The sequence below is a fragment of the Daucus carota genome, chromosome 4 (assembly GCF_001625215.2).
Source record: "Daucus carota subsp. sativus chromosome 4, DH1 v3.0, whole genome shotgun sequence".
Taxonomy (NCBI): Eukaryota; Viridiplantae; Streptophyta; class Magnoliopsida; order Apiales; family Apiaceae; genus Daucus; species Daucus carota.
In genome coordinates, this window is record NC_030384.2 from 41,070,073 (window position 1) to 41,082,561 (window position 12,489).

Here is a 12,489-nt window from a genome sequence, read left to right on the forward strand (position 1 = left end):
TATCAATCACAGCAAATTAGTATCGACAAATACAACCATAGTAAATCATCTGAATTTTTAGGATCTTTATTTTCCAGAGTTATAAAATGACATAAACATTTAACAAACATTGAAATTATCCGTGGTCGTCCTGATAACCGTCAACCTTTTTTTATCGCCTCAGTACTTCCTCCTTTATTTTCTATAATGCAATATTCTCTTCTTCCATGATATCTTCGCTATCACTGTAAACTTCTAATATCAGAATATTCGATGCATTTTAAACATCAATTGCAGATGTGTTAAATTTGGTGATTCGCCTGAATAATTCGAGAAAGTATCAGATAGGACCAGGACTCATGCCTAGCCAAGTCATGCATTTTAGGTTTAGGTTAATTACTTTGAGAGTATAGTTATCATTCCTGCACGTTGGTTTGCCATGACCTGAGAAAAGAATAATGATTCGCGAATGTCTTGTTATTAGTTGGCCAATATATATTATTAAAATAATATATAAACAAAGTTATTACTTAATATATAAAGTAAATTTGAAAAATATATCTAGAATTCATAACATTTCACTCACCTAATATAAAATATTTAGTTATATTATGTTTAGACCATGTAATATGCAAGGTTAGCATTAAAAAATGAATCAAAGTTAGTTTCAGAAAAAAGAAAGAATGAAGTTGATAAAAAACGGGTTAATTATCAAGTTGGTCACTGAAGTGGGCTTAATGTATCAAGTTGGTCACTGAACTCAAAACGGTATCAAGATGGTCACTGAAGTGGCCATAAATATCAAACAAGTACCTTGTAATATGAGTTCAATCAATAAAAATATTATTTATAAAGTCTTACACATTATTTTTAAATGTTACCCCAACCAACTATAAGGTTATGACTTCTAGTATTTAAAATAATATATTTATATTTTATCAAGTTTATTTATTATTTATATTTTATTATATAGTTATTTTCTTTGTTTTAATTAAAAGTAAATAATAAATAAACTTGATAAAATCTAAAAATATTATCATAAATATTAGAAGTGATAACCTTTTACTTGGTTTTGGTAACATTCAAAAATAATGTGTAAAACTTTATAAATAATATTCTTAGTATTTGAATTTATATTTCAAGGGACTTGTTTGATATTTATGGCCACTTTAGTGATTATCTTGATACTGTTTTGAGTTCAGTGACCAACTTGATACATTAAGCCCACTTCAGTGACCAACTAGATAATTAACCCGATAAAAAACTGATAAGAAATTTTGATCGCTATCAAAAAGTTAGTTGACAGACAATCAAGTTACTATGATAAAGCCTACTCGCGCGGGGATGATTATTACCCTACAACAAATTTACCGACTATAATTAACTTAAAGGTGAGGAAAAATTCTGTTAATTAACCAGTGCATCGTTACTAATGGATCATGATGAATGATATGTTCAAAACATGCTAACAGGTAATGATACATTAATCTCCGCTCGCAATATACATATACATGCGATAAGATCTTTAGTTGATGAATAACATAAATTGCTAACATAAAAAAGATAAATATCATGATTAATCCCCCGTCTCCGAATAACTAATTTTTTTAATATATCACACAATATAAGTTAATCTCAGACAACTTAATTAGTTATTTTACGATAACTGATGTTTTTAATTTGTAAGTGAATACATTGTGCTCAGATAAATATGAATTTACTCTCAGTTAAACGGTGAATATCTATGTAACAAATAAAGCACCAAAAATGACATTTCTGTTGGTTGAAGCTTTCGGTATCAATCCATCCCTTGATACTTTAATTTGATGGCAAAAAAATGATAAATAACTTAATATATCTACTTGAACACCAGTATCATTCAAGTTTTTGAGTTGCATAAGCAGAGCAGGACAGAGCAAAGTCTGTTAATTAGGAATTGTAATTAAAGTATTTTAAAACAATCTAAACATGAGTCTTCTTTCTTTGACCGGTGGCCTACCGTTCCTCCAATATCGTAGAAAATTGCTTACGAAATAATTTAGCATATATTAAAGGCAAGCACACCTCCTTTTCTTTTCCACCTCTCACCAACCATTTGTCCGAACAACAAAAAGAGAACAAATAAGCATGAATATCATAGTTCGAATATCCATAACCTTGACTTTGCTGATGTGGATAGGAGTATATATAGGACTCGCTCCATCTCATTCGTTGTGATATTTCACGTTTTCTATTAAGGTTATTTCAAATTCTAATAAGAAAATTCATTAAAACATGCTAAAAATTATAATAAGAAAATTCATTAAAACATGTTAAAAATTAAAAAGGTCGGTAAGTAACCCACCAAATTGTTAATATAGTATAAATTGCATAAGAAATCAGCAAACTATCGACTAACATAACAATTCACCACCACTGATTTTTCCCATGGATCCCCTTTAAAGGTAAGGGTAAACTTTCAGGTTTTATATTATGATTTATTTGTGTAAGCTAAAAAAAAATGTTTATTATTTAAAATAAAAAGGTGAACTAGAAGTGAAAAATAAATTAAAACTTGTAAATGATTAAAATATTTGAGAAAAAAATATAAGTCCTGAAATGAAAGCGAGCATTTTTAGCCTTTTGTAAGTGTTTCTAACATTTTATATAAACGGGTTTAGAAAAGTAGAATTCGACTCCTTACAAATAAGCTAGAATCACCGGTTCCCAATTATCAAATATCATCATGATATGTATAACTCATCTTTGTATATTTGATATCTACAATAGTTTAATAATGGAATTGATAATGAGATGGCGATGGTGATATTGAAAATGTTAAAGTGGTTGTAGTATTTATGTATGTTAAGAGTATCTCCAACCATCAAAAGCCTTTAGGTAAAATGTGAGTTGGCATACTAAAAATTAAAAATTTAGCCAACCTCTCTAAAAATCATTCTCCAACCACACTCAGCTGTTGTCTATAATTTTAGCCAACTTCCTGTGGATGGCTAAATTTGCCGAACCTCTACAGGTCTGTAAGAAAATCTGTAGGGAGATTGCACATAATTTATTACCATATTGAACTGATATATTCTATTTTAACAATTTAAAATATTAATAACATACTATTTTTAAATTATAGCCAACCAATATAGCTAATACCATTGAAGCAAAATATCTTAGAGCATCTCCAACCGTACAAACCCCTTAGCTAAAAAATGAGTTGTCATTCCAAATATAAAAAATTAACCTAACCTGTTGAAAAAATCATACTCCAACCACGTGAACCTGTTGTCTATAATTTTAGCCAACCTCCTGTGGATGGCTAAATTTGTCGAATCTCTACAGGTCTGTAAGAAATCTGTAGGATGATTGCACATCATTTATTACCATATTGAACTGATATATTCTATTTTAACTATCTAAAATATTAATACCATACTATTTTTAAATTATAGCCGATCAATATAGCCAATACCATTGAAGCAAAATGTCTTACAGGTTCAGCAAATTTTACATAATGTCTTAGAGGTCCAATTTAACCAACGATTATAACCAACGCCGTTGAAGATGCTCTTACAATTTTACATAATGTCTTACAGGTCCAATTTAGCCAACGATTTTAACCAACGCCGTTGGAGATGCTCTAAGTAGAATGTTAGAATGCACTTTTGTCTTCTAAAAAATTTAAAAGATATTCTCGATGCTATACTCATTTGAATAATGCTTATTTCAATAAGTATTTCAAAAATATTGATATTTTCAGTCATTTTTATGCAAAATAGTATTTTTAAAAGTTGTAATTTTTTCTTCACCCCTATACTTGTTAATAGGAAAAATTATCAGAATATTTAAATCAAAAAAGAATTATAAGGACTTGTATATTTAGCCATGGAAAACATCAACACCCATTTCGCCACAGATTCGACAATATCTTGTTACAGATCCGATGTGGTAGAAATTTGACATTGACATATTACCATCTCAGATTATTAAGATGTTTGAATCAAAGATTTTAACTTTTTTGGGGTGATTACAGGAACGTGGATGTAGAAATTTAAAAGATTGAAGTTAAGTCCATTTCTTTCGGCTATCGAAATGAAGTTAGTGTACAAAAAGTTTATTAGTCACACTGTTAATTATGACATGCTGCATATAGTCGCTGCCTCTTATGACTCGTATACGAGTAGTATACATGTTACGCTGGTCATGTGACTTATGTTAAATAAAGAATTACGCAAATGTCACTTTCTTGGACAATAATTTACGTTTGTTATTAAATATATCTATAAATAAGAAATATTAAATACAGTAATATATTTTGTGTACTTCACTAAATTTGATTATATATATATAGAGGGAGAGGGGGTAGATCAAGTACATAAAAACTTTAAATATGTGACACATATAGTATGAATTAGGATTTGGAAAACAAATTTGGACTCTGATCCCAAATTGGCAGTAAAAATTAAGATGTAAAATAATTAAAAATTTTAAAATTTATCTAATTACATGTTAAAATTAAATTATTTTAATATTACAAATAATATATTTCTTATACTTTACTTTATGCAGATTTTATATTTTATTTTATAAACTAATGTCGCAAGAAGTACAACTTATAGCCTTGTTATTTTATGATGATAATTTCTTTTAATATATTGGGTTACAGCACTTTGGGCTTCTGACGACCCATGAATTATGTCGTAAACCCGATCTATTAGGATTATTTGTAAAACCCTCCAAAAATTCTTCAACAAGGAATAAATTTTATAAACGAAAGTTATTTCCTCAATTGTTCTTCGAAAAAAAAGGAAAAATAGATTTTTTTGTCACTAATTTATTATGTTTTTAATAAGTTCGATGACAAAAAAAATTTATTTTCCCAAAAAAAACACCTAGAAACCTGGGCTTTTGAATTATGATCCCGTTTCGGTCCAGTTTCGTTCATGTGATTACATGCCTTGTGTCTTCATACAAATTATGAATTTAACTGGAAAAGTCGCATGTAACTCGTCAAATTTTTCTCGGTCTGAGGACTGAGATATACTTTAACTTGATTATAGAAGGATTTTTTTTCTTTCGTTTTTTGCTAAGCGGAATTATATTATTTAAACCATGAATTACAACCACTAGGATTTGGACATCACTCAAAGCTATCCATCCATCATTACCTTAAAGGCTTAAACTACAAGGTGTGTAAAACTGATAATCCATTCTAGACCTAGAGACAAATTACTACAAGTGAGACTGCAGGTGATCGATCTGGAATAGCTTCCCCGTAATGGGTTGCATGCCTCGTGTTGAAGTGATTAACATGAGACTGCCCCCGGAACAAAGATGAAGTCCTGGAAATCGATCATGTCATAGACTTCTCCAGTTCTCTGCTGACCGTTTCCACTTTCCACCATGCTAATAGAGCTCATGTTTTATGCATGGATAACACGCACTTGAATACCCCACATTGAGTTTATGCATTCCGTCTATTCCGAATTTGATTTTTTTGACAGTGGATTTCAAATAAGAATTAAATAAAAAATATTTAAAAATATTAAAAAAGTATTTTATTGGAATTGCCACTCCTCGGAATATACTGTATTAATTTGCTAGTGGTATAATATTTTGTTTTATGTTTAATGGACAATTAGTAAACTTTTAAATATCAAACTAGCTTTATGCCCGTGCTTCGCACACGGTGATTTTACTATATTTTTTTGTACATGTTACTTTTAATAAAGTTAATCAAACCGATTAATTATAAATTCATGTAACTAATTTAATTATTTAAATTTTAGAAAAAATGATTTCCCTTAATATGACCCTATCTAGTTAGTATGAAGTTGTGCATTACTCATATTAGTTTCCCATTCTCGCTTGGCCTTATGTTGTGTTAATTTATAACGATCATAAATAAAATTTATAAGTAAATTATAACTGATTTGGTGTTAAACTATTTAAAATAAGTGATTATCATATTATATTACTTTTTAAATTTGTTTCTAACTAAGATCATATAAATATGAGAAATAACAATTTTGTACTTTCAATTTAGTTACTTAAGTTTCTGACAATATATTATTCAAAAAGTCATAGTAAAATATGATTATCATTTGTATGACTGTGGATAATAATATTAATTACGATTAAATGACCTTCATATTATAAAAAACTTTATTGATTTCAGTGAAGGATTAAATACATGAAAGAAAATGAATCATTGAAATTTAAAATTACAATTATTAATAGGAAATTATATAAAATTATATTAGTTTTGTTTTTAAAAATAATAAAATTATATTAGTTATTCTTCGTCATGGTTAGACTTGGTAAACTTATTCAAATGAATCTTAGTCAATAACAAAAATGATTTTGCATTTCTTTTGCTTATGTATGACATACGTGTAAATAAGATATTTAATTAGAATATATGTATATGCAGTGTACATATATGATTTAAATATATTTACAATTTACAATTTATATTAACTAAAATTACTATATTTATAGATTATAGATTTATAGTTTTCAGACTTATTAAGATAATTCGTAGCAATTCAATAATTAATATTAATATTAATATAATTCATTGAGGAATAAAATTGAAGAATTATAATTAATTTATTAAAAATACCCGCAAAAAGATTTATCAAGTTTAGTAAGTGTTAGATATAAATATTATAATAAAATATAACTAAAAATTATTTCTTCATAAAAGTTGTTTTTTGAATTTGTTTAATTTCTGAACATTATAAATTAGATCAACTGACATGGAACAAACATAATTTCCTCCATTTAACATATTTCTTGCGTTTCTTTTCATCTTGGAAAAAGCAAAATATATGAAATTCTAAATAATTTTTTTTTTAACATTCAGAAAGACACTCTAGTTGTGGCAGACCATACAAAATGTTTATCTTCTTTCACAAAATTTAAGTCGCCTAGAATATTGTTCAGTGTTCAAAACCAAGTTCCTAAACAAAGGTGATGAATGTAATGGTAAAGAAAAAGAGGAAAATATAATCAACTGAATTTTTGTAAAAACCAAGTACTATCAATCAAAACACAATAAGACACTATACCATAATTATGGTAGGCTTGTTTATCACTTAAAACACAACCTCCTACAAATACTTACAGATAAAATATTACTTGGAAAATTAACTGGTAGATCTCCTGGTATATCGTCATCATAATACTGTACTAATCTGCTTAGTTGAGAAACTTCAGCATTTGTGCATGTCCTTATAAGGGATCTTCCTCGATGGGGTTTTGAAAACAAACATCAGGATCAGCCCTATCTCGATGACTCAGAATTTATAATTATTACTTTTCAAAAAATTGATAATAAATGAGTTTAGGGAAGATCAAGGGAGCGTTTTCAAACCTTTGTTAGGACTTCTTTGGTTCACAATAGAAAGCAAAGAATCTGCCTTAAAAAATAGACCAATAGAAGTTCTAAAACCCTCCATTAATTATTTGCTTACCTTAAATTTGCCACATCCTCCACTAACAATATAACATGACTCCTGAAATAATACCATATAAGATTTTGTCAAGCATAATGTTGAGCAGTCTAGCTCATGTCCATGCCATCTCCAATTTGACTGGAGAACAGCAGAGAAGGTACTCTCAAAAGGAGAGTTTGAATTTATTAGTGCAGAGAAGGTACTCTCAAAAGTTTTATATTTGAATGATGATAGGACAAAATCAATATATACAAAGTCAAAAATAGTATATTAAGTGATTAATTAAGGACGTGATTGAGTCTAATCTAAGCTGCAGACAATGACTTTAAAGACTAATTAGCCATGTGCTTACAGACTTTATCTTCTATGCTTGACGTATCTAAAATCAAAGTAATACAAAAAGCTTTAAAGCAATACCTCTGACCGTGAATTTAGAATTTTCATAACACACCAATCTGGTTGCATTAAAACAGATAATTAACCGGATCAGTGCTTACAGACTCTGGTGTTTGTATTCAGGCCGGACAGTTTGACTGCTCTGTTCTGGAACCCTGCTGTGATGATCCTTTGTGCATGTGATCCTGGAGGTCTGTCTGGATTGTTCTGGTGCTAGTTCTAAAAATCAGAATATCAGAGACAAAGGGTCTTATTTCCAGATTATCTGCATTCACCTCGTCAGGATCAACCAACAAACATCCATCAATCAAATTATTTTTGGCCATTTACGACCCAAATAGATTCTAATTTTGATATGATCCTTAAATTTATACTATAAAACATTTATACTTGTTAATGTGAAGCAAGAACCTTATACCACTGAATAGAGTATGCTAAAAGAGAGAACAAATATAAGACTAAGAATAGGCTGGTAATGACCTACATTACTCAACCAAATAGAATGCAACAACAAACTTAAGACTTACAGTTTACACATGTATAAGCGTGTAGAATATATCAAAAACATACATGGGAAAATGCAGTTGGTTTATGGTCGCTCAATCTCCCTGCCACCAGCTCACTAATCACAAAATTAAGCAAGAGTAATAACAAACTCCACACACAAATATTATTATTTCAGTCAAAAAAAGAGATAAGAATTTTCTTAACTTTCCAAGCTGATGCCGCACACACTTGTCTAAGAATTATATTATATCTTATAAATACGTGAAAATTTACTAAATAGAGCAAAAAATCCACATATTAAAGAAAATTATATAGTATATCGAGGATTTGTAAGAACCCGTTAGAATAGGCATAGATGAAAGAGATAAAATAGTTATCTGAAAACACAATTCCATGGGTAGCAAGTTGTGACGAAATATTCTATAAACCCGTGTCTCATACTTTTAACATTTTTTTCTTACCAGGACCGGGTCCAAGATACTGCTAGAACCATTACTTGTACTTTGATAGGAATCCAATTAGCCAAATAGGCAGCAATCCCAGCAAGCAATTGCTTCAACTACAGACTTGACAGCTTCCTTAACACCATATGGTGTCTTCAAAATACATATTTTCCAAGTTCAAAATATTTATATATAAATTAAAACCATATTAGAAATTAGAAAAATATCATATTTAGAACAAATAGATATGACTTTGGGGATCAAACTGTTCAAATATTGGCAGAATCAAATAGTGCTTTAAATTAAATAAAATTATTATAAAATTTTAAGTTGAAGAAATATTCTCTAGCAGTTTTAACCATTCTGGAATTCTGTATAGTATGGATGTAACCACAAATTCAATAATGAAAGCATGATTTTTTCTCAATTCTGGTTTGCTCGAGGAGGGCTGGTTCTCTTTGCACGGCCAATTAACTTAATAATAAAGGATTCAATTAAGGAATTTTTTTAAAGTCCAAAATAAATACCGACAAATGCATACACAGAGAAATCAGAATAAGAAACAATAAAAACAGCATAATTGTACAGATTAGAAATCTTATTAACATATATCAAGCCTCGGTCAAAGATATATATAGCTTGTTACTTGCTGCTTTAAACTTTTTACTTGTTGGTCGATACTCTTGCTTCATCACAGGAAAATGTTAGCTTGGGACAATGGACTTTCTCTAGATAACTCAATTCTGAAATTGTTTTTGCATTTCTTTCCAATTCATTGCTAGTCCATTCCATCCACCAACATCCTCACTGATTAACTTTAAAATTCACTCATATTAAACGAAACAGGAAAAGTTAATATTGCTCAGTTGGTAACATATTGATTAAAGCAGCACCACGTAGATTAGCATTTCTCATCACATTGAGAGCACTAAAAGTTGTGAAGTGTGTGCGCGTGCATATATCAATTACCACTTTTAGTTATCTTACCAGACACCATCTTCACATTGCAAATTTTTCACTAACATCATTGAAAGTTGGCATCAAAATTTTGGCTCCCCGTTTTGATGCTTGCTCCACCAGCATTAGACTGTTAGACATCTCAGCGTGGTCATTATCTTGATGAAAACAACAAACTTGAAGGTATATAAGTTGTATTTGTCATAATCAAAAAGATTGCTTATATTATAATAAGGGGTCAAATACTTACTTCAAGCAAGCTTCAATGAATGTGTTAGGAATCAATAATTTTTGATGATAACATAAACATTTTGTAACATGTCTTACTTAGAACCTTTATCAAATTTCAGTTGTAATTGTTATGTTTCTTGTCTTTGGGAATTATCAACGGATGGGTAGAATAGGATGGCTAATTGTAAATATCCAATGCCATGTAATTTTATCTAAGTGAAGGATATTCAACTGATGAGATGTAACTATTCAACTGATGAAGACTGGATGATGTTTCAACTGATGAAAATCAAGCATTCAACTGAAGACAAAGTGTTCAACTGATGATGCTGAGGAATTCAACTGATGAGACTGGAACAGCATTCAACTGATGAAGTTTGTAATTCATTCAACTGATGAGCCGGGCATTCAACTGATGAAGTCAAGAGCAGTTGAAAGTAACCAGAACTTTCAACTGATGAAGCAAAGAGCAGTTGAAAGTGACTAGAGCTTAAGTCTGACAAATCACATGGATCGAATTACACTAAAATAGACATGGAAGCCTAATTAGGAAAATAAAGAAGAAGCAGAAACATACTTATCTCATGCAGTGCAATCTGGATCAAATCAAGATGATGGTCAAAGATGAAGACATCTCAGAAAGCATGCATAAGACAAAGTTGTGCAGCATTGTTTTTAGATTAGAGTGCATTTTGTAATCTAGCTAAAAGCTTTGTAAAACTTGGAGTATATAACCAAGTTAGTAGCATCAGTTGAACTTGTTCAAATTACTTGAGAGAAAAATCTGAGAGTTAGAACTAGTTTTGAGTGATGAACCAGCAGCTGTGCGAATTGTAAAACAATCCACAGATTCTTCTATATAAAATCTCACGGGTGGATCATTCAATCCACCCGTATTTTTAATACTTGGTGTTTTTCTGTTTACTGTGTTCTTAGTGTATTATTCTTGAATCTTTTAAGTTTGTAAAAGATTGTATTCAACCCCCCCTTCTACAATCTTTCTCATAGTTGGTGTAAAATAACAATTGGTATCAGAGCCAGGTTCCCAACAAACAGGGAAAAAGATCAACACTGCTAGAGAAAGATGGGAAAGAAGGATGCTGGAGTGAAGATTCCTGTTCTTGACAAAGACAACTATTTTCACTGGAAAGTGAGAATGCATCTGCATCTGTTGTCCATTGATGAAAGCTATGTGAACTGCATTGAAAAAGGACCTCATGTCCCCATGAAGGTCTGCACAAGTATGGGAGCTGATGGTGAAGACATGGTAGGTAAGATGATTCCAAAACCTATCCATGAATATTCTCAAGAAGATACTGAAGAAGTGCACAAGGACAAGAAAACCATGAACCTTCTGTTCAATGGTTTGGATCAAGAAATGATTGACAGTGTTATTAGCTGCACAAGTGCTAAAGAAGTTTGGGACACCATCAGGACCATCTGTGAAGGAAATGAGCAAGTGAGAGAGAACAAAATGCAGCTTCTGATTCAGCAATATGAGTCATTCCATTTCAAGGCTGGTGAAAGTTTAAGTGATACATTTAACAGATTTCAAAAACTGTTAAATGGTCTAAAGCTCTTTGGAAGAGTATATCAAGTTAAGGATTCAAACCTGAAATTCTTAAGAGCTCTTCCTAAAGATTGGAAACCCATGACAGTCTCTCTCAGAAATACACAAGAATTTAAAGACTATACTCTAGAGAGACTGTATGGAACCTTAAAGACTTATGAGCTTGAAATGGAGCAAGATGAAGAGATTGAGAAAAGCCAAAAGAAAGGGCATTCATCTGTGGCTCTAGTTGCATCTCTGGAGGATACTGTCAAGGACAAGGGAAAGTCTCAAGTTGAAGAAACTGAGAAGTTGGTCAAAGAGGAGAGCTCAGAGTCAAGCAAAGGAAGAAGAAAGGAGAAAGAAGTAGCTGATTCTGGTGAAGAAAGTGATGGAATTGATGAGCATCTAGCCTTCCTGTCAAGAAGATTCTCCAAACTGAAATTCAAAAAGAATTTTAATTCTGCAAAATCTTTTAAAGGCAATCCCAAGTCTGATAGAAGCATGGTAGACAGATCAAAATTCAAGTGCTTCAACTGTGGGAATGCAGGTCACTTTGCAAATGAGTGCAGAAAGCCTAAAGTTGAGAAGAAGTCAAGTGAAAACATTGACTACAAAAAGAAATATTATGAACTTCTCAAACAAAAGGAAAGAGCATTCATCACAAAGGATGATTGGGCAGCTGGAGATGATTCTGATGAAGAGGAGGAGTTTGTCAATCTAGCTCTAATGGCCAACTCCACAGATCAAGAAGAAAACACTGGAAGCAGTAGTCAGGTATTCACTACAAACCTAGTTGAGTTAACTAAAGATGAATGCAATGCTACCATTAATGAAATGTCTACTGAACTGTATCATTTGCATGTTTCTTTAAAATCTCTTACTAAGGAAAACAGTAGAATTAAGGAAGCTAACACCTTTCTTAGTGATAGAAACAGTGCCTTAGAAGCTCAATTTATTGAATTTGAGAAGCTGAAGA